Here is a 20,580-nt window from a genome sequence, read left to right on the forward strand (position 1 = left end):
AAAATCATCACCCTCGTACACCTTAGTCCAAAAATGCTCCAATTCCAAAACCATACCCACTCCCCGGAGCCAATTCCAATCTACAATTGGTGCCAACGCAAATTCTCGATTGTACAACCATCCTAATTGGTTCTCATAGGATGTCAATAATTCCCGAGATATATCCCTTGGAAAGTGGTACAAAGGATGAATCCTTGCAACATCGTTCGGGTTATTGTCTTGTTGAACATACCTTCTAGGTGCCATTTTCTTGCAACGAGCAAATAAAAACAAAAACAAAAAACAAACAAAACACCCAAAATGTGTTATTAACAATAAATCAGAAAACTTGGTTGCCCAGGCTTCACGTCATGACCTGCTGTTCATGTCGTGAATCGCATCGGAGTTGTAATCATGGACCAGCCAAAACACAACCCAAATACAACAAATATAACACTTGCGGTTTTATGCTAGATCATCGAATAGTACATTCCAGGAGCGTGTAGTAACTAATTTCAACATTTAGGGATTTGATTGTGATAATCTTATGAGGAACAAACCCTAACCCCTAAGTTTCAACTATTAAAGAAAAATTAGACAATGTATAGAAAATTATATTACCTAGATTGAAGTATTACGTAAGCAAAATGAAAATGGAGTGGTTTTGTTGGCTTAAATCGAGCAAGGGGGACCAGAGAACTCTTCACTTCGTGGGAATAAAGAAGTAGATTAGGTTAATGAGAGTGTTGTGTTCTTTAAACTGTGGTCCCGTGTAATAAGATAGTCACGTCGTGACTTGCAGATCCTGTTGTGAAAGTTTGCCGGGCTATAAGGTTTTGGAAATGGGCTGGACTGGGAAATGGTTATCAAATAAACTAAGCATTCCCGTATTTTGTCCGATGTCACGTCGTGAATTGCTGGTCAGGTCGTGGTTTACGTCTAATCATTAAAATTATTAATTTATCCAATTTTAATTTTTAAGACATTCAATAAGTGTTTCTACTTGATTTTAACGACTCCTTATGCAGATAATAATTTGGATGACATGATTGACTTCTTAAGAACTAAAAGTATTCTAAAAACTAGAAATAAAGAAAATGCAAACCAAACTCGGGCTGCCTCCCGAGAAGCGCTTCTTTTTGAGGAGTCTAGAGCTGGACTCCGGGCCTCCTACGTTGAATTATATGAAGAATCCACCACCAGGACCTTTTTTTCTTTGAAACACCTCTTGTAAGCTTGAACACGTCTTTTTTTACGCCTTTTTCGAATTTTCCTTTTTAGCTTTGACCTCGTCTCCATCAATCTTGCCTTTGGTCCCTTTAGTGTCCATCTTGTCTTCATTCTTACACTCTGTAGTATCTTTTTCTTCCTTTACCAATGGACTTGTTATTTTTGATGTAACCTCCTCTTTATCACTCGTCATCTCGTCATCTTCCTTGCTCACCCAAGACGTTGGAGTCGTGTAAGCAATAACTTCAACCAAAAATGGAACGGATGCTCTCGGTTTTGTTCTTTTAACTTATTGAATTGTTCTGATTTCTTCTTCCATGAGCTTCTCTAATTCTTCAAGTTCATTTTCTTCATCAATGTTGAAAACCTCTTCTTGAACATCGCTCCCTTGAAAACCATCTTCTATCCCCAAAACTATATTTTCATCTCCCACTCTCAAGGTGAGCTTGGATTCGCGTATATCAACAAGAGCTCAAACGGTGTTGAGTAACGAACGACCAAGGATAATTGGAACATTGGGATCTTCTTTCATATCCAATACTACAAAATCTATTGGAAAAACAAACATTTTTACTAAAATATCTTCCACAATGCCCCGGGGTTGTGTTACTGAATGGTTCACCATGTGAATAGTCATATTTGTAGCCTTCAACTTTTGAATCTTTAATTTTTGATAAAACTAATAAGGCATCAAATTTATCCTAGCCCCAGAATCGGCTAAAGCATAAACCATCGTATTGTTCCCAAACTCACATAGGAGAGTGAGGCGTCCAGGATCCCCCATCTTCTTAGGTATTTCTCCCAACACAGCTTTTGAGCTTTGCTCACTTAGAATCACCTTAGAATTCTTCTTTAGTTGCTGCCGAGTGTCTAACAAGTCCTGTAATTTTTTTTTCATATTAAGGTATTTTGGATAACGACTCGACAAAGGGAGTATTAATCGGGTGACCCTTCACGTGCTTAATAAACTCTATATACTCTCTTCCCAGTGGACTAAGGGCAGCTCGGGAAGGAAACAACAAAGGTGGTTGATATGCTGGAACAAAGATGGAATTTTTCTATTCAGGACTGGGTCACTTGCGAGTCTATCAGCCTCACGTCGTGAGCTCGTTATTTCAGGAACATTCTGATTTTTGAGCTTTGGTTTCTTTGGCTTTGGATCGGGCTGTTGTGGTTCTTCTTCCAAGGCTTCCAGGAACTTAGAAATTGCTTCTTCTTCAATATCGATGGCCATTACGTGAGATTGGGTCTTCTTTTCAGGATTTTTCGGGGACATCTTTTCATGAACCAAAGTGGTAAGTTGACCAAGTTGCACTTCAAGATTATTGATGGAGGCTTGTTGATTTTTTTAATTAAAGCCTGCTATTCTACCATCATTGCGTGATGATTCTTTATCAAAGTTCTTTGTTCATCAATAGCGGAATCAGTAGCCTCATGTCTCTTTTCTGAAGCTTCCATAAACTTAACTAACATGGTCTCTAGATCGGGTTTTTTTTTTTTTTTTTTTTTTTTTTTTTTTTTTCAGCTGGTGGCTGCTCCTTTTGGTAGAAGCCTTGGCTTGTTTGCCTATACTTCTCTTCCTTTTATTTCTTGTATTCTTCATATGGTAGCCACTCTTTCTTTGGTTTCCTCCAGTCTTCATCGTAATTGTTCCCACTCGAATAGCATACTTGAACCTTTTTATTCACATACTCATCCAAATTGCAATCCTTGGTCAAGTGTGGACCATTACACCGTTCGCAACCAACTCTTATAGCATGAATTGATTGGTCCATTTGTGTTAACCTCTGGTCCAAATTATTCAGCATAGCCATTATAGCTGCAATTTCTTCAGTTTGTGCACCTCCACTGCCTTTGATTCCATCTTGCCTAGGGTTGTGGTACTCACGAGAGTGCTTCGCGAATTCTTCAATTAGCTCCTTGAACTCTCTTGGATTTTTCTCTGTCAAAGGTCCTTGAGAATCAAGGTGTTGTCTTGTCATAACATTAACCCCATCATAGAAGATTGGCATCTCTTGTTGAACATTAAGATCATGTTGAGGGCAATTTTTGATCAATCCTCTGTAACGCTCCCATGCTTTGTATAATGACTCCCCCGGTTGTTGTTCAAAGTTGGCTATTGCCTTCTTGAGTTTAGCTATCTTGGATGGTGGGCAAAATGGTTCAAGAAACTGCTCACGCATTTGAGCCCAAGTGGTGATCGTACCCTGGTGGAAGTGATTTTAACCACTTCTTAGCAGCTCCCTTAAAAGTAATGGGAAGCATCCTGAGCAAGACGGTGTTTCTATTGACATTTGGGATATTGAAATGATCTGCAATGTCATTGACTTCATCGAGATTCTTAAAAGCATCCCCATGATCCTTCCTATAAAATGGGATATCCTTCAGTGTAGTCAAGATGTGCCCCTTCAGCTCGAATGTGGCAGTGGCAGGTATTGCGGGTTGGACTAAACCGGGACCCACATCCTCTCGGATCCGCTTCTTGTAAGCTCCCATGGACATCTCCTCAATTTTTGCCATTTCGTTCTCCGGCTCGTGTTTGGGCTCACTCACAAATATTTCAAATTCTGGGTCTGACTCGTATTCTAATTCGTGTGGCTGGAAATTGGACCAAGTTCTTCAACTTTGCCTTTATTCTTTGGGGTTGAACTTGACTCTCCTGTCTTCTTTCCCAACTTCCTTGAAAAGAATGATTTTAGTTCTTGCAATGGCGTCTTCTTTGGCGTGTGATCTGCCTTCGCATTCTTGTTCTTATTTTTGTGAAGTGTAGACTCGGGATCTTCAAGTGGTGGCACCAAAGGTGTGTTAGAGCCTCTGGTCATGAACTCCTGCAAAGTAAACAAAATAACAATGTAAAAACGAACTAAAATAGAAAAATAAACTAAAAACTAAAGAAAACTAAAAATCACAGTTCTCACGTCGCGAGGCTATATACTCACGTCGTGAGTTCTGTAACAGAAAAAAATAATTCAATCTTTGCTGGAAAATTAACTTTTTGCAGGTTTTATCCCACAAAAAGGATCGATTTACCTAAAGCAAATAAATAAATAATAAACTAAGCTGTTCCCCGACAACGGTGCCAAAAATTTGATGTGCATGGATGTACCCACTAATTTTAATATTTATAACCTAACAAACTTAGACTAACTATGCACTTAGAGGCAGTGTACCTAGTCAGCTAATAGTATAGCTTAGGTAAGTCGGGTGTGGATCACAGGGAACAGTGTTATTAATTAATCTATTTACTACCAAAATTAATCTAATTATTAACATGATAATAGGGGTTTTTATCTAATTTTGCATGTTTAGATGAATTTAATTCTTTAACAAAAACTTAATCAATAAACAAAACACTTCTGCAAGTTCGAATCCGCTTTCACTCAATGGTTATACATTAGTTAGGACTATTACTATTGGTTACCAATTAAAGAAGTATTAACAATTTAGTTCTAAATCTACTAATTATTAATGAATTCATGCAAATCTATGTATGGTCACACAATAGTTAAAATAGAATCACTTATTAAATAAGATTGGAGACATGACAGATTGATTAATCAAAACACAATTACAGTCATAATATGAGTTCTCTAACACAACTTCATTCAATGATTCAATTACTTATCTAAGGTTGGTTTGATCTTAGCTCTAATAAACTAGTGTTCACTATGTTATTAGGTATTCAGATTCATGCAGATTTGTGTTCACTAACTACACAGAACAAGAATTTAAAGCAATCAAATCATTAACTAAGCATGCTTGGTAAAATCAATCAACACAAGCATATCACCAACAAGTAAAGTCAAATCTAATGCATTAAAACCATGAGTTCCAGCTTCATCTAGCTAACAGAAGCAACTAGATTTAGCTGGACATATTAATAGCTAAACAAACGAAAACTATAATCAAAGACATGTTTAAGTGTACCAATCTATAAACCAAATTATAAAATTCTTCTTCCTTGGTGTTAAAACCAGCTTCCAGATTTTCTTTTCTTCTGAATTTCATCTCCAGGAACCCCTCTAAGCCAGCCAAAAAGTCCCCCCCAGTCGTAATTGGTGAAGGTAATTATATTATCTCAAAAAAACCTGGTCACGTCGTAACAAATGATTCATGTCGTGATCAATTCATGAATTAAGATCATTGCGAATTTTATAGAAAAAGGGAACGAATGTAAAACTAATGCATGGATTTTATAGGCTCAATTATTATAACTAAATATGCGTTATCATAAAGTATTAAGATAATTATGAATTCGTTCCTCGGCAACGGCGCCAAAAGCTTGATGTGTGTAAAACCAACTAGTTTTAATCTTACTAACGTAAACACAAAGACAAACACACGAAAGGCAGTGTACCTATCGATTAGCAGTTTAGTTTAGTTAAGTAGGGTATCGAACACAGGGAACGGTAAACAATTAAAATAAATGCTAATATTATCTAAATGAAGCAAGTAATAGAAAGGGGGTTTTCTCTAGTTTTTCAAGATTAGAAACTTAATCAATTAAATAATACTCGAACTAAGCAACTAACAGCTAAGCAAACGAAAATCAACTAGAGCCAATAATAGAAGAGACTTCTGTTTAGGTTTGAATCATTTATTCCTATGGTTGATTTTATGACGAGTGCAATGGATTAATTGGCATTGGCTACCGATAAGTGTGATTAGGTTTACGTTCGCTATTACTAATCCTTAGAAAGCATATCAATTCAAGTAGTGATCAAGTGATTAAACTAATAAATTTCCTAGTTTATTAATTCGGGTTAAGTAAGACTTGTAATAAGCTAATCAAATATGCTAATTCAATTAACTCCTTGTTGAATGTTCGTCACACAAACTCGCACATTAACTTGCCCATTTTCTAGTTAACCCTAGTTTCACGTTCGTTATTCCTAGGCATTTAACTATGTGATCACATAAATCATATGAGATGAGCAATTAAGAGATGTTCATACAACTTAATTACTAATTTATTAACAGAAAATAATTATTGTTAACATATAAGGTTCTTTAACAAGCTTAACCAAACAATATTACCAAATAAAATTAATCCTAACCATAAAATCATACCATAATCATAAAGTCATCTATCCTAAACAGAAGATAATAGTTTTAGCTCATGATTACAGTAAAATTAAAATAAAAAACGAAATCAAACAACTCAAACATAGTTCAACTTAAAGAATAAGTAAGAATGGAATTGAATTTTCCTTCATTCTTCTCAAAATTGGATCTTGGGTTGATTCTCTGGCTTCCAGCACTTTAGCAGGTCTTCTAATCGCAGCTTTACCCCCAAAGGTTTCTATATATGCTAGGGTATCGATCTAAAAGTCCCTTTATATAGATTTTCACAAAACAGAGGTGACTCGTTGAGTCACATGACATACTCGGCGATTCCGTCACTTAAAAGCCGTGTACAGCAAGTCAGAGCGTCCAGAATCACGAAAGTTCGATGTGACTCATCGAGTTAAGGCCCAACTCGTCGAGTCCGTTTGGAATCAACATTTTCTCAAAACACGAACATCATCCGAAAGTGTGTGTAGTTTTGGGAACATTTTGAATCTCGTCAATCAAAGTTATGGTTCATGAGATATGGCCAAAACACTGATGTTGGGTCAAGCTGTCCAACAACATCATTCTTTCTTCAAAATCCAAGATCCAAGCTTCCAATCGCTAGTTCCGCTTCCTTTTCCATCCGAGCATGTCATTGTTGCTGAAAAATGAAATTATAAACTAATTAAGCACCTTTTGTTCATTAAATGAGACAACAACAACATAAAGTATTAAGATAATGCATGAATTTTATAACTAAATATGCCCAACATAAAGTATTTTCTGGCGTCGAGAAAGATTGATTAATCAAAATAAAATTACATTCATTATACGAGTTCTCTAACACAGCTTCATTCAATGATTCAATTACTTATCTATGGTTGGTTTGATCTTAGCTCTAATAAACTAGTGTTCACTATGTTATTAGGTATTCATATTCATGCAAATTTGTGTTCACTAACTACACAGAACAAGAATTTAAAGCAATCAAATCATTAACTAAGCATGCTAGGTAAAATCATTCAACACAAGCATATCACCAACAAGTAAAGTCAAATCTAATGCATTAAAACCATGAGTTCCAGCTTCATCTTGCCAACAGAAGCACCTAGATTTAGCTGGACATACTAACATCTAAACAAACGAAAACTATAATCAAAGACATGTTTAAGTGTACCAATCTATAAACCAAATTATGAACTTCTTCTTCCTTGGTTTAAAAACCAGATTCTAGATTTTCTTTTCTTCTGAATTTCGTCTCCAGGAACTCCTCTAAGCCAGCAAAAAAGTCCCCCCAGTCGTAATGGGCGAAAGTATTTATATTATCTCAAAAATCCCCGTTCACGTCGTGACAAATGATTCATGTCGTTATCAATGCATGAATTAAGATCATTATGAAATTTATAGAAAAAGAAAACGAATCTAAAACCAATGCATGATTTTTATAGGCTCAAGTATTATAACTAAATATGCATTATCATAAAGTATTAAGATAATTATGAATTCGTTCCCCGGTAACGGCGCCAAAAACTTGATGTGTGTAAAACCAACTAGTTTTAATCCTACTATCTTAAACACAAAGACAAACACACGAAAGGCAGTGTACCTATCGATTAGCAGTTTAGTTCAGGTAAGTAGGGTATCGAACACAGGGAACGGTAAACAACTAAAATAATTGCTAATATTATCTAAATGAAGCAAGTAATAGGAAGGGGGTTTTCTCTAGTTTTGCAAGATTAGAAACTTAATCAATTAAATAATACTCGAACTAAGCAACTAACAACTAAGCAAACAAAAATCAACTAAAGCCAATAATAGAAGAGACTTATGTTTAGGTTTGAATCATTTATTCCTATGGTTGATTTTATGACGAGTGCAATGAATTAATTGGCATTGGCTACCGATAAGTGTGATTAGGTTTACGTTCGGTATTACTAATCCTTAGAAAGCATATCGATTCAAGTAGTGATCAAGTGATTAAACTAATAGATTTACTAGTTTATTAATTCAGGTTAAGTAAGACTTGTAATAAGCTAATCAAATATGCTAATTCAATTAACTCCTTGTTGAATGTTCGTCACACAAACTCACACATTAATTTACCCATTTTCTAGTTAATCCTCGTTTCACATTCGTTATTCCTAGGCATTTAACTATGTGTTCACATAAATCCTATGAGATTAGCAATTAAGAGATGTTCATACAAATTAATTACTAATTTATTAACAGAAAATAGTTATTGTTAACATATAAGGTTCTTTAAAAAGCTTAACAAAACAACAATACCAAATAAAATTAATGCTAACCGTAAAATCATACCATAATCATAAAGTTAACTATCCTAAACAGAAGATAATAGTTTTAGCTCATGATTACAGTAAAATTAAGATAAAAAACAAATCAAACAACTCAAACATAGTTCAACTTAAAGAATAAGTAAGAATGGACTTGAATTTTCCTTGATTCTTCTCAAAATTGGACCTAGGGTTGATTCTATGGCTTCCAGCACCTTAGCAGGTCTTCTAATCGCAACTTTACCCCCAAAGGTTTCTCTATATGCTAGGTTATCCATCTGAAAGTCCCTTTATATAGATTTTTCACAAAACAGAGGTGACTCGGTGAGTCCAATGACCTACTCGGCGAGTCCTTCACTTAAAACCCATGTACAGCAAGTCTGAGCGTCCGGAATCGCGAAAGTTCAACGCAACTTGTCGAGTTGAGGCCCAACTCGTCGAGTCCGTTTGGAATCAATATTTTCTCAAAACACAAAAGTCGTCCGAAATTGCGTGTAGTTTTCAGAAAATTTTGAATCTCGTCCATCAGAGTTACAGTTCTTGAGATATGGCCAAAACACGGATGATGGGTCAAGTTTTCCAGCAACATCCTTCTTTCTTCAGAATCCAAGATCCAAGCATCCAATTGCTAGTTCCACTTCCTTTTCCATCCGAGCATGTCATTGTTGCTGAAAAATGAAATTATAAACTAATTAAGCACCTTTTGTTCATTAAATGAGACAACAATAACATAAAGTATTAAGATAATGCATGAATTTTATAACTAAATATGCCCAACATAAAGTATTTTCTGGCGTCGAGAAAGATTGATTAATGAAAACACAATTACAGTCATAATATGAGTTCTCTAACACAACTTCATTCAATGATTCAATTACTTTTCTAAGGTTGGTTTGATCTTAGCTCTAATAAACTAGTGTTCACTATGTTATTAGGTATTCAGATTCATGCAGATTTGTGTTCACTAACTACACATAACAAGAATTTAAAGCAATCAAATCATTAACTAAGCATGCTATGTAAAATCAATCAACACAAGCATATCACCAATAAGTAAAGTCAAATCTAATGCATTAAAACCATGAATTCCAGCTTCATTTAGCTAACAGAAGCAGCTAGATTTAGCTGGACATACTAACAGCTAAACAAACGAAAACTATAATCAAAGACATGTTTAAGTGTACCAATCTATAAACCAAATTATGAAATTCTTCTTCCTTGGTGTTAAAACCAGCTTCCAGATTTTCTTTTCTTCTGAATTTCGTCTCCAGGAACCTCTCTAAGCTAGCCAAAAAGTACCCCTAGTTGTAATGGGCGAAGGTATTTATATTATCTCAAAAATCCCCGATCACGTCGTGACAAATGATTCACGTCGTGATCTTTGAGTAAATTGTGTTCGGCAAGGACTCTTTCTTCGCGTACTTATCTTTTGTAAAAAGCCAAGACCACATCATGACCTTGTGGATCACGTCGTGATTTTTGTAAATTCCGTGGTCTTCTTTATCTTTAATACTTCAAGTCTCCAATGTTCCATAAATAGTCAAATCCTATCCCTCTCTTCGAAAATACTTCACTTTGGCTGCAAATCACATTTTATCCTTATAAGTATAATAATTCTATGCAAATGACCAATATATATATAAAAATATACTTAAATATTGCCTAAAAATATGTATAAATATGGAAATATCAGTACCCTCTGGTACGTGCCATGTACTAGGTGGCTTCCGCGTCCAAAACACGAGTATGAGTACGTTGAGTGTACACATGCGTACGCCCTGCGTACTCATCAATCACCTTTTCTTAATTAAGGGCCAAATTTGACAACTATAATAAAGTAAGGGGCTATTGAGATATACCTGGTCTTGGGATGTTACTATTCTCCCCTACTAGGATCAGACTTCGTCCTTGAAGTCATCTTCTGGAAATAGATCTGGGTAGTACTCACACATCTCAGACTCTGGCTCCCAAGTACATTCCGACCCTCTACGATGCTGCCACTGCACCTTGACCAGATGCACCTCCTTGTCTCTCAATTTCTTCACTTTCTTATCCAATATCGTGACCGGCCTCTCAATATAATTCTGATTCTCATCGACTTGAATGTCTTCTAAAAGAACCACTGTCGTATCATCGGCTACACATTTCCGATGTCGGGATATATGGAAGGTGTTATGCATCCGACTTAACTCCTCAAGCAACTCTAACCGATAATTTAACTTGTCACTCGTATAATCACCGTGAAGGGAAGTATGAATCTCGGGCCTAGCTTGCCCTGTTTCCTAAATCGGATCACCCCTTTCTATGGGGATATCTTTAGGAGAACATAATCACCGACCTGGAACTCTAGCTTAGAACATCTCCGATCTGCGTAACTCTTCTGGCGACTGTGGGCCATCATCAAACTTTGACTAATCTCCTGGATTTACTTAGTTGTCTTAATCACTATCTCAGTGCTCCCATCACTCTCTGCCTGTTCTCCCCAACAAATGGGAGTCCGGCACCTCCACCCGTGTAAAAGCTCAAAGGGAGGAATCCCAATACTAGAGTGATGGCTGTTGTTGTATGAAAACTTAGCAAAGGGCAGGCATGAATCTCAACTCCCACCAAAGTCTATAACACATGCGCGTAGCATTTCCTCGAGCATCTGAATCATGCACTAGCTCTGCCTGTCTGTCTATGGATGGTATGTGGTGCTAAAATGTAGCCGGGTACCCAATTCCACATGAAATTTCTTCAAAAACCTGGAAGTAAAACACACATCACGATCTGACACTATCGATGTTTCCACCCCATGTCGTGCCACCACCTCTCGAACATAGACCTCGACCAATTTCTCCGCATAAGAGGTCTCACTTATAGACAAGAAGTGAGCACTCTTTGTCAACCGATCTACAATTACCCTTATCACATCGACGCCCCTCACAGTCCTTGGTAGTTTGGAAATAAAATCCATAGAAACCTGCTCCAACTGCCATAAGGGAACCTCCATAGGCTGCAATTTGCCATGGGGATGCTGGTGCTCCGCCTTGACCTGACGACAGGTAAAACATCTCTCAACTACTCATGCCACATCTCTCTTCATATAGGGCCACCAATAATCTTTTTTCAAGTCAAAATTCGTCTTGGTGGCCCCAGGACGGATCGAGAATCTCGACCTATGGGCCTCCTCCATCAAAAATCCATTGGGTTCCACCCATATAAGGCACCCATACTTGCCCATGAAAAGTCATAAGCCCCTGATTATCCGTCTCAAACTCTAAAATCTGCCCGATCACCCGCTCTCTCTTGCAGTTTTCTGGTCTCATGGCCACCGCTTGGGCCTCTCAGATGGTATCCAGAATGGGAGTCATCATCATCATTCTCATACACAAGTATCTAATTGGAGCACTCATTGATCTACGACTTAGGGCATCAGCTACCACATTAGCTTTGCTCGGATGATAAAAAATCTCACAATTGTAGTCCTTAACTAAATCCATCCTCCTCATCTGTCTCATATTTAGATTGGGCTGATCCACAAGGTATCTCAGGATCTTATGATCAGTGTATATGGTACATCGGACACCATAGAGGTAGTGGCACCAAATATTGAGGGCGAATACCATTGCCCCGAGCTCCAAATCATGGGTGGGATATCTTGTCTCGTGAGGCTTAAGCTGCCTCGATGCATATCCTATCACGTCCCATCTTTGCATCAACACGCCACCCAATATGGATATGGATGCATCATAGTAAACTACGAAGTCCTATAATCCCTCTGGAAGGGCTAAAATTGGAGCTTCACACAATCTTTGGCGAAGTCTCTCGAATGATGCTTGCTGCTCAGGCCCCCAATAAAAAAAAATAACACCCTTCCTGGTCAATTTGGTGAGAGGAACGACAATCTTGGAGAAATCTCTGATAAACCTCCAATAGTAGCCGGTCAGACCAAGAAAACTCCTGATCTGAAATGGGCATCTCGGCACCTCCCACTGCATAACTGCCTCAGTCTTGGCCGAGTCGACCAAAATCCCATTCTGGTTAATGAGGTGTCCTAAAAACTGGACCTCTCGTAACCAGAAATAACACTTGGAGAATTTGGTATAAAGCCTCTCCATCGTCAATACCCCAAGAATCTCTCAAAGATGCTCCTCATGCTGTTCCCTAGACCTCGATTATACTAACATATCATTGATGGACACGATCACCGATCGATCTACCATGGGCCTGCACACCCAGTTCATGAGGTCCATGAATGCTGCTGGTGCATTGGTGATCCCAAAAGGCATTACCACAAATTCATAATGCCTATAAGGGGTCCAAAAGGTTGTGTTATGGATATCCTCCTCGCTGGCCCTCATCTGATGATACCTATATTTAAAATCAATATTGGAGAACCAAGATGCACCCTGTAACTGATCAAATAATTTGTCGATCCTTGGTAGTGGATAATGGTTCTTGACCATCAACTTATTCAACTCCAAGTATTCAATACACATCCGGTATGAACTATCTTTTTTCTTGACAAAAAGGATCAGCGCTCCCCACGGTGAGCTACTTGGCCTAATGAAACCCTTCCCTAATAGCTCTTGAAGCTGCGAGGATACCTCGGGCATCTTGTGTGGTGCAAGGTGGTATGGTGCCTTGGCAATAGGCACCGCTAAAGCATCAGATCGATCCAGAACTCCACCAGTCTCTCCGGAGGCACACCCGCAATTCCTCAGGGAAAACATCCGGGAACTCACATGCCACTGGAACATCAAAAATGGAAGTCGTTCTCTCAGTGACAACCCGCGTATCCACCACATATGCTAAAAAGCCCACGCACCCATGGTGTAGACACTGCCTTACCCTGGCCATAAACCGTAAGTACCCCACCCACTAGGGTCTCGTATGGTGTAGATGCTCACAGTAAATCATGGCTCCAAACTGGCTCAACGAATCCATGCCCACTATGACACAAACATCTCCCATCGCTATCGACACCAGATCTATTGGAAAGTCAACATTGAAAATCTCTAAAACACATCCCTGGAATACATCAGTGGCCAAAACCGCATGCTCATCGGCTATAAAAACCCTCAGCGGTCGACTCAAATCGCTAACGGCACTAGATTTATCAGAAAGTCAACACTGACGACAAAGACACGAAGGATCGACTCGCACCCGAGTCAAGTAACACCAAAGCAGACACAGAATTCACAAGAAATGTACATATATGAAACACAATATATCGGCACCAGATCTATTGGAAAGTCAACACTGAAAATCTCTAAAACACATCCCTGGAATACATCAGTGGCCAAAACCGCATGCTCATCGGCTGTAGAAACCCTCAGCGGTCGACTCAAATCGCTATCGACACCAGATCTATCGGAAAGTCAACACTGACGACAAAGACACGAAGGATCGACTCGCACCCGAGTCAAGTAACACCAAAGCAGACACAGAATTCACAAGAAATGTACATATATGAAACACAATATAAGGGAAAAAAATATCAAAATAACATGAATAAGGAGATACGTACCAACAACAACATTAGGTGCTGCACGAACCTCCTTTGCAGTCAACTGGAAGGCTCTCTCACGAGCTCTCGAAGTCTCGGCCTTCCTTGGCCTGCTATAAGTAGCACGTAACGCAGTAGTAGCAGAAGCCTGGGCTGGTCCCTAGGTGAGTTGAGGACACTCAACCTTCACTTGGCCAGTCTATTTGCAATGAAAGCAAACTGAAAATCCCTTGGGGTAGTCCCTCGCCATATGCCCCTACTTGCCACATTTGTAGAAAATCCAAGATCGGAAAGATCCCTCATGACTCTTGCCGCACTTGCCACAAGTGCGACCCTTCTGTTATCCTACTCTCGAATTAGCGGGCTAAGCCCGCTTCGTCGCCGGCTATGACTACATCGGTCTCCTGTGTCTCCCATGAAACTCTCCCTCCTCCCTGGTCGGCATCTCCAACTCAATCTCCCTCCTCCTGGCATTGGTTTGTAGCTCAGCCAATGTCTGATATGACGAGTTCACCACGAACTCCTAAATATCTCGCCTCAAGATGCTCAAGTACCGGCTCACACGTGCTTGCTCGGTAGACACGTGCTCAGGGCAGAACAATGCTCTCTCATGAAACATCCTTGTAATCTATGTCACTGTTTCTATCTTCTGTATGAGAGATAGAACCCTCTCCACCTGGGGAACGTACTCATCTCTGAACAACTAGGTAAACCTCTCCCAAGTCACTCTAGCATGGTCTGCAGGAGTAAAATCAGTCATCACGAATTTCCGCCAGTCCTTCGCTCCCAAGCAACGCTGGTTCAGTGTAGACCGAACTCTTAAGTGCTCCAAGCATGAAAAAGTATAAAAACACCCCTCAATATCAGAGATCCATCTCATAGCAGAAACTGGGTCATGGGTTCCACCAAAATCCAGTGGCTTCGTGTTGCTAAACTCCCTAAACAACAACGAATCACCCCCTGTGGCCTCGCAACAGCCATGACTGCGGTGGCTGCGGCAATAGCAGCCTCCGTGACAACATCATAACTCTTGTCAAATTTCTCAAATAGTGTGGTCATAATAGACCCAAACATCTCTGGAATGGCCTCTCTAATAGCTGCGGCCACCTCCTCAGCAATGATCCTGCGGATCTCCTCGTCACTGGTACTTCCCTCTTCGGGGTTGTTGCGGGTAATCACCATAGTCCCTCTGAAACACAAACACAGAAATCATCTGGGGCTGACTAAATACACATACAAATTTACTCACTCCTATGTACTCCTTAGTATCCTAAGATTCTTACTTGAGTCACGTATGGATCTGGTGCTTTTGGTACGAGCCCAATACTACCTTCCACACCAACCCGTAGTTATCCCAAGTCCTTCTCTCAGGATCCTAATCCACATGTACTCTATCCCTCTCAGATATCTAAATACTCTCTCAGTAGTTTTCTAAAATGAACATCTAGGTATCTCTCCTAGATTGCTCGTCAACTTAATTCTATCTCTTAGAGATTTTCTGCTATGTATCCTTACTCAGCACAAACATAGAGGAAAAGAAGATAATATCAATCAATAACATTCTCCTAGGCTAAGGCATCATGAATCAGGAAAATCTAGCTCTAAATGCCTGAAATACCTACCCTACCATCTAGCATGCAACTCTAATATCTCATAAGTATCTCATCTCATAATATAAACAAGTAAGGGTATTTTGGGAAATTACCGTTCGGGCTCTGACTGATTGTACACACTGCTTCTTCTTGTTTTCTCTTAAAATCTTTTGCTTGTTTTAAAAAAATTACTTTTGTCTGAAAAATTTCTCAAATCCTTTGTTTGAGTCCAGAATCCCTCAAACCAAGGCTCTGATACCATCTTGTAACACTCTAAATTTTCAATAAAAATTTTCATTTTTAATTTCCACAAAACACAGTTCAGTGTCTTATAAACTCAATTGGTAATTATCTCAAAACACATAACGTAAAAATGTTTGTCACATATCCTAGAATCCTCAACACACAAATCAATCAACAGGTGTGTACAATCAAGCCGGCGCTTTCCTGCGATCCTAAGAAGTACCTGAAACATATTTCACACAACACGGTAAGCACAAAGCTTAGTGAGTTCTCCAAAATACGACACACAAAATTAGCCTCTCATGGCTATAACACAGAAAGGACCCACTGGTCATGTGTCTTAGTGAAGACCCTCCGGTCTCTCGGCTCGGGTTGGACCCTCCAGTCCAGTGACTCAATGAAAACCCTCTGGTCTCACAACTAGGGTCGGACCCTCCAGTCCTATCTCAAAAAATACTCAAAATAATACATAGCATAAATCACAAAGATAAGATGCATAATTTCACATAACTCAATATAAGAAAATAAGACCCTCCGATCAATAACACAGATATGACCCTTTAGTCGCACAAAAATTACCACTCAGGTAAGTATAGTGAGAAGACTCACCTCGTAAGTAAAGCAATTATGTCTCGCACTCGAACCACTGGTCTAGCCTCCGCCTAACATATATCGTAATTAACTCTAATTAATGAACGACCCCCAAAGATGATAGGCTAAACTCTCTACTAATTCTCAGAAGGGTAAAAGACCATTTTACCCCCGATGTCCTCCAAAGTCCACAGTTTGACCAAACCCTAAAATTCAACAAAAGTCAACACCCAGTGCGTACGTTGGGCGTATAGCTCTTTACACTAGGCGTACCACTATCCATGCTTGCATCGGGTGACTTCGACTGCTACGCCGCGCGTACATCCCAGACTTACTCTTTCCTCTCAACTGGTCTTAATCCGTTAAGACCATAGTTATAATCTCAGACCAGGAGTCACTAAAGTCTAATACTCCATAGAGATGGTGACTTTGAGCCTTAGTTGTTGGATTAGATGTCTAAGCCCATAACTATTATTGGTATGAACTCGACCTGAGAGTAGCATGGTTAATTTGGGTTGCATTTCATCATGACAATTTTTTAGGATGGAATTTTGAGAGAAGAGGTTATATATGATTTATTAATATATTCTAATATATTAATATGAAATAATATGTTTTAGTTAGTATTGATCAAGAATTAATTTGGAATTAATTTAGTGATCAAAAGAGACTAATTAAATATGTGGGGACTAATTATAGTAATTAGTTATATTTATATGTATTGGGCATATAATCCTTGTTGGACCTAGTTTGTGTATGGATACATAAAGAGTTGGGCCTCATGAACCATGAATCGAAATACCCATGGGTATAGGTTTTGGGTTATACCCATGACTCTTAGAATTCAACACATATAAATACATATACGATGACCTAAAATCGTTATCTTTTGTTCTTGGAGTTCATGGAGGTGTTTTGGGTGCATGAAGATTCTCTCTCAAGTTCTTCCTTTGTCCATGATGTGTTGTGACTTCATTTGAGGCTTCCACACTATTAGGGTTAAGCTCTTAAAGCCAAATACATCAAGACTTCAAGCTAAAAAAAGGTATGTTACTCTAACTAGTATCTTGTATGGTATATGACAATTACATACTAGTTGTAGGATTAATACCTTGGAAAGTTCATTGCATGTATAATTAGTGAAACCATTGATCCAAGGTATTTAGGGTTGTATGTGAACCGATGGATGTTGTTTTATACAAAACCCAACAGTGGTATCAGATCCTAGGCTTGGGTTTCAGTTATACTTGATGTAATTACTGAAAAAATCGAAAAATTGGCTCTCTAGACTGGGGGATTCGCCAAGTCCACTGGGGGACTCGCTGAGTCCATGAACAAATTCATCTTACTCATTGAGTAGGTTCATACACTAGACGAGTAGGAGGCCCACAGTGCAAATTTTCGACTTTTTTTTGGCTAGAATTGGACTAGGAACATTACCATAAGCTGTTTTTGAACTTATAAACCTGTTTTTGATGTGGTAATGATCATGCTAATCCAATTTAAAAGATAATTATCAAAAGTTTCATGTTCTGTATTTGTTTAAGGGTTAGGCTAATTACATGAAAATTATTTGATTTGAATTGTCTTATTCCTATGAGTTTAATCTAGATCATAGTTTTCTTGACATGTTTGTTAGTTGAATTGATGATCTTAATGTTTTTTAATGGATTTCATAAATTGTCCTCAAGTTATGGAAAACCAAAAATTTTTGTTAAATTTTCATTAAAAACCATAGGTTACACATTTGAAGAGTCCTTTTCATCATAAATTGTTTTATGAACTCCATAACTTTTCCTCAAGTTATGGATGTTCAAGAGTATCTTCATTAAAGTTTTAAAACCCACATTAAAATCATATGTTATAAAATTGAAAAGGTTTTTGAATTATTCAAAACTTGCCGTGTAGTTTTGGAATTTGTAAAGTTACCCCCATGTATACTTTAATTCCAAATTAGACCCTAGAATTTTAAAAGTTGAAATTCAACCCTTATACTATTATTATATTATACGCCTGATATTTATATATATATGGATAAGAACAAAGTTAGTCTTACCGTTAGTAGGCATCATTCACGAAGCCGGTCAATGAGGGGGTATAAGGTTACTGCCTATAAAATGGCAGTTTAATGTGTGTCCACTCTCACCCAGAGCTTCCTTGACTGTTGGAGGGTCGTTAGCCGAATGGGTAGGACATGACTATAAATGTCCCTTCAATAAAAGTATAATGATAAATATAAAGTAACTAAACTATAATAAATTCCCAATCTTAGTTACTTTAGGAAAATGTGAATATGGTGCTAACCCATGAATTTTACACTTTGTACTTTACCAACTCGGTGGTGGAGCGTGTGTGGTTAAATGACACACTAACATGGACTAGTAAGAGTGGTGAAGGGTAACTTAGTGTTTATCATAGATCGGTGGAGCGTGTGTGGTTAACCAGCACATCGATTAGGTGATAAAATTAAGGGTACCAAGTTAATTTGCATGGTTATTCACTCCTTGTTTGTGATCCTCGACATCCAAGTCACAAACTTGAAGGGCACAATCGAGATTTAAACATGCCATTGAATAGTTCAATGAATCTCAAAGGATCTACGAGTTTCAATTCACTTAAGACCTAAAATTCTTCTCGTTTTTCGTGGTGGAGATTGGTAAATCGTCATTTTGCCTCCCTTAAAATATTTTATAGCTTGGATTACGACATCCCTTTTCCAAGTTATAAAATATTGTGCTGGGTCCTAGCCTTAATATTTCATATTGGGTGTTATATTAAGGAATTAAATAAACTAAACTTGAAATTTCTCCCTCATAAATGTCTAGTTATGACAACTATGGTATGCCTTATCCTTTTGGAAAAGCCTTCATATTGAAGATGATATCCCACATGGCAATTAAGGTGAAAGGTTAATCCCTTTATTGTGCGTTTATGGGTCTGGAAATCATACTTCACTTCGTCCACCACCTCCAATTATTCTCCCTATCCTACAAGTCAAAGACTTGAATAATTTGAGGTCACTCAAGCCTGATTGGCAAGATGGAAAGTCTATGTGTGCCCACATCTTAGAGATGAAGTCACATATTGACAAACCGGTAGAGTTGGGTGTCAAATTCTCAAGGAAGTTGGTTGTTGACTGGGTTCTTTAATCACTTCCCAAGACATATATTGAGTTTATTAAAGACTGTCATGTGTCAGACCTTGACATGAGCCTTAATGATCTTACCTATTTGCTTTATGCTGCTGAATCAGTAATGATTTGGAGAACTGGTAAAGAAAATTTGATTGGAACATCTACTTCCCAAACATACTTAGACATTAACAATGGTAACATTGGCAGTCTATAAAAGCTTTCTCTTCCCAATGGAAAGGGATCGACCATAGTCAACCCGGTTGACCAAATGATAAATAGAAAGGCTAAGTCTGAGACAGGCCCATGTACCATTTCTAAAGAGTGCATATGTTTCTTTTGCCAAATAATGGGTCATTGGTTGTGAAGCTGTTCTTTCTTCCTGAAAGTTCAATGTCAAAGGATCTGACTTTGCTTTTGGTAAGTCCACTATCTAACTCTATTAAGTTCCTATTTGGAGATTCTTATTACATGATGTGACCAAGTCATATTTTGATGTTTTGTATATTCAAAATGGAGGAAGCTTAAAGGAAGAATATTCTGATTCTGGTCACGAAGATGGATTTCGATCGCATGGTTCATTATCAGAATTTTGAGCAGTTGCTTTAGAGTTATGATAGATTGCTTAGAAAAAGATAACAACATAGTTTTTACTTGTAATTTCATTGTAAGGAAAAGTTTTTCTACAAATACTTTATAAATAAAGAAAAGTTTTGTTTTATCTTATTTTAAGTTTTCTTACAATGGAATTTGTGAAAAAATGTTGTTTATATGATTCCATGGATAGCAATATTGGAAAATAGATTTGATTCTTTCATTTGTGGAAGTGTCATAATTTACCAAATAAGGAAAGATTCTCATCACCCAAGTTTCAATTGGATAGAAACTTGGAATCATGCAACTCATATTGTATGATGAATGAGAATTTTCATCTTTGAGAATTAATACTAATTCCTTGTTCAAATGTATATGTGAGTC

General features: G+C 38.0%; 1 non-coding gene across 1 annotated transcript; it reads left to right on the top strand.

Annotated features, from left to right (window-relative positions):
* Positions 1-3,237: 3,237 nt before the first annotated feature.
* LOC145013417 (small nucleolar RNA R71) lies at positions 3,238-3,344 on the top strand. Its single transcript, XR_013664977.1, has one exon. It is a non-coding gene; the product is annotated as a small nucleolar RNA R71 (small nucleolar RNA).
* The last annotated feature ends 17,236 nt before the right edge of the window (positions 3,345-20,580 follow it).

The sequence above is a fragment of the Lactuca saligna genome, chromosome 8 (genome assembly GCF_052625555.1).
Source record: "Lactuca saligna cultivar CGN05327 chromosome 8, ASM5262555v1, whole genome shotgun sequence".
Taxonomy (NCBI): Eukaryota; Viridiplantae; Streptophyta; class Magnoliopsida; order Asterales; family Asteraceae; genus Lactuca; species Lactuca saligna.